The following is a 4,310-nucleotide window of genomic DNA, read 5'->3' as shown; positions in this document are numbered from 1 at the left end:
TTCCTTCTGCTCTTTTCTTCAATTCCAGCAGCCACGAGGTGAGCAGGGAGAATCTGCGTCACTGTTCCCTAATTACAATTGTATAGTGTAAAAGTTTATATGGCAGCATGGTATTTTTCTGGGTGCGTTAGGGGGACACAAATAGAGCCAGTGGCGTAACTGATGCCGCTAATCCACGATGCGGGGGGGGGGGGGGTCCGGCCACAGCTGGAAGGGCCCGGCCACGGTGTAGGACATTTGGTCATGACTGTTTCACCGCGACCAAATGACCGCTGGTTCTTCGCCGCGACTCACCCCACCGCTGGAACAAGCCGCCGGCCACTTCGCCGCTAATGTATGTGCCTAAACACCCTACCCTAAGTACTTACCCTAAAATACTCTAACCGCTAAAACCCCTTAAACTAACCCCCTACCCCAAACAGTAATAAAACTTACCTTAGATGCGCCGGGGATTTCAGCGGCGGTTCGGCTGTGGTGGAAGGTTCGTCTGCAGCCGAACGCCAGCGGCGATGTGCCATCCGCCAGGCCAGAGATCGGGCCCAACTTCCGGGTCTGGCTGCCGAGCAATCGGGCCTCTGTTTGCTGTGGGAGTGCAGGGCCCGGCCTCCAGCCAATGATTTCCTCCTCCCATCCGGCGGTGTACCTGTCAGTGCCGGAAGTTGAGCTCAACTTCCGCATTTGCGCCATGTGGCCTAAGCTTCCCCCGACGTGTGACAGAGGAGGAGACCTCTCGGCCCGGTCTCGCAACAGGTAAAAGTCTTAGATGGGAGATTGGGGGGGGGAAGGATAGGAGAGGGGCCCGGGTGGAAAGCCTTGATTTAATTCGGGAGGTGGGGCAGGGCAATGGTAGTTACAGCCACTGTGTGAAGAGAACAGTATTCAAACAGGCGGGGTTTATTTTTTGTTTTTTAAGTGACAGTCACTTGTAGGACCAAAGTGAGCGTGTGTGTGTGTGTGTGTGTGTGTGTGTGTGTGTGTGTGTGTTTATATATATATATGTAATCAAAAAATAAATAGATGATACCGTTCTGTGGCTAACGAAATGCTTTTATTTGTGCGAGCTTTCGAGATACACTGATCTCTTCTTCCGGCGATGTTACAATGAATGAAGCAAGCAAAGGGTATACTTAAAAACAGTGTCTCTTGGAATGTTATCTGTGCTAGTCCTTCCCCCGGTGTGGATGTGTTTTATGGCTAGAGGTGTCAAAAGGTTACTGAAAGCAAGTGAAGAAAGAGTGTGTATGTGTATCAGTGTGAATAAAAATGAATGGAGAGCCCACAGTATATACAGTGCTTTACACAAGGTGTGTGTGGAGTGGGAGTGGATATAAATGGTGTGGGTGGGTGTGGAAATGTGAGAGTTTGTAGCACAACTAGCCATAAAACACATCCACACCGGGGGAAGGAACAGCACAGATAACATTCCAAGAGACACTGTTTTTAAGTATACATTTTGCTTCATTCATTGTAACATCGCCGGAAGAAGAGATCAGTGTATCTCGAAAGCTCGCACAAATAAAAGCATTTCGTTAGCCACAGAACGGTATCATCTATTTATTTTTTGATTATTGAAGCTCGGCTAACACGGTACTGATACCTCTACGTGTGTGTGTGTGTGTGTGTATATATATATATATATATATATATATATATATATATATCTATATCTATATCTATATATCTATCTATATCTATATTTTTTTTTTCTAAATGTTTTTGTTACAAGTGAACACAATATAAAACAGTTGTTGACACACAATCGGTGATATCACATCCATGTTGTGAATGAACACCTAAAAGAAAGGAGAACCAATATCTGGCCAATACAGATTCCAAATATGGAATGACGGTCACAGTAACATTCCTTCTTTAATAGGAAATCGGCAAACTATGCAGCATATTCCTCAAGCACCGCTCCAGGTTAGCGCATCTAATCTGGTGTTCACTTCTATTGATTTGGATGGAAGTGCACGCCGATCGGGTGCACTAATCGTACCGGCGCTTGATGCATCTGCCCCTATATATCTTGGCCACGCGTCCTGGTTCACTCATTTGTTATATTTTTAACCTTACTTGGTTTTCTAACTAGAATGTATATAACCGTTCAATAGAACGTTTTCTCCTCTACCTTCTCTCCATTTGGGGAGGGGGGAGACAAAAAATAAACAAGTCAAATAAAGGGGGGGGAGAAACGTCAGACTCCAACCAATTTGTCCATCCAGATCCTCCCAGGTACCAGTAAGCCTCCATCTCGTTCCCTATAACAGATGCCGTTTTTGTAAGGTTCCCCTCAGTAAGGCAACTGATGCCCATTCCGAGCGTCCAAACTAAGCTACGACTTCTTTAAATACCGCTAGAGATAAGCTGTTCAAATATGGTTTCCATTTGGGTATATATTTCCCTACTCTATTAGAGATATTGGAAAGTGCATCAAACGTACAAGTCATTGTGATCCGAAAAAGAAAGGATTCCAATTGGTTGATACTTGGTGGGCAGTGACCTGTTTAAGGGGTCACGTCGGGGTGATGGCAGCTTGTATACATGGTGAGCGGAGACTTGGGAGGGGTTGGCTTTCCTCTGGCTGCTCCCATTTTGTCACAATTTGAAATTCTTGAGCAAAAGGCTGTTTCTGGCCCGCTGCATGGAATTACATTGTCACGGGCAACAATTCCCTGAGCATAAGGAAGGATAGAAACACGTTAAAAGGACAATCCTGTGAAGATCAAGTTAACATTTAATCAGTTAAAAAAAAAAAAAAAAAAAAAGTGTGTATATGTTACTGGCAGTTTTGTGTTAACCCCTTGAGGGCCAGTGGGACCAGCCATGCATTGCAAAACCCCTTGGGCCCTCAAAGGGTTACGGGACGTAGCAGAGAACATCATGATGTGAGTGAGCATTAATATCTCCCCACACAGACTTTCTGTAGTGAGGGCGTCTAACACCCTGTTATAATAGCCGTCGCGATGAGCCAGGGCTGTGGTCCTCACCGGCAGGTCTTTCATTTATACGCGGATGGGATGGAGAGCTGCGTGCTGCACCTTCTGAGAAGGGATTTTGTGTGTAGGAAGTGAAGGAAAGACTTTTAAAAAATGTTTGCAAAGAATGGGGGGCGGGGAGCTGTCACTCTGCGGGACACTGGATTACTCCATACCCGTGTCTGGAATGTCGCCAAAGTGCCGCCTTTAAATGCCAGCGTGAGAAGGAATGGCACAGGCTTCCTGTGTAAGCGGTTCTGTGACTGTTACAGTATGAGAGCGGGGTGCTCGGTAAGAAGTGGGACGCTCGCGCTCCCTGTACGTGCTGCTCCGAGGCGCCTAGTTATAGTATGAAGCGGGACGCTCGCGCTCCCTGTACGTGCTGCTCCGAGACGCCTAGTTATAGTATGAAGCGGGACGCTCGCGCTCCCTGTACGTGCTGCTCCGAGACTCCTAGTTTTAGTATGAAGCGGGACGCTCGCGCTCCCTGTACGTGCTGCTCCGAGGCGCCTAGTTATAGTATGAAGCGGGACGCTCGCACTCCCTGTACGTGCTGCTCCGAGACTCCTAGTTATAGTATGAAGCGGGACGCTCGCGCTCCCTGTACGCGCTGCTCCGACGCGCCTAGTTATAGTATGAAGCGGGACGCTCGCGCTCCCTGTACGTGCTGCTCCGAGACGCCTAGTTATAGTATGAAGCGGGACGCTCACGCTCCCTGTACGTGCTGCTCCGAGGCGCCTAGTTATAGTATGAAGCGGGATGCTCGCGCTCCCTGTACGTGCTGCTCCGAGACGCCTAGTTATAGTATGAAGCGGGACGCTCGCGCTCCCTGTACGTGCTGCTCCGAGACGCCTAGTTATAGTATGAAGCGGGACGCTCGCGCTCCCTGTACGTGCTGCTCCGAGACGCCTAGTTATAGTATGAAGCGGGACGCTCGCGCTCCCTGTACGCGCTGCTCCGACGCGCCTAGTTATAGTATGAAGCGGGACGCTCGCGCTCCCTGTACGTGCTGCTCCGAGGCGCCTAGTTATAGTATGAGGCGGGACGCTCGCGCTCCCTGTACGTGCTGCTCCGAGGCGCCTAGTTATAGTATGAAGCGGGACGCTCGCGCTCCCTGTACGTGCTGCTCCGAGGCGCCTAGTTATAGTATGAAGCGGGATGCTCGCGCTCCCTGTACGTGCTGCTCCGAGACGCCTAGTTATAGTATGAAGCGGGACGCTCGCGCTCCCTGTACGTGCTGCTCCGAGGCGCCTAGTTATAGTATGAAGCGGGACGCTCGCGCTCCCTGTACGTGCTGCTCCGAGACGCCTAGTTATAGTATGAAGCGGGACGCTC

Source organism: Ascaphus truei, chromosome 8, assembly GCF_040206685.1.
Source record: "Ascaphus truei isolate aAscTru1 chromosome 8, aAscTru1.hap1, whole genome shotgun sequence".
In the NCBI taxonomy this organism is placed as follows: Eukaryota; Metazoa; Chordata; class Amphibia; order Anura; family Ascaphidae; genus Ascaphus; species Ascaphus truei.
Note: the sequence above shows the minus strand (reverse complement) of the source record.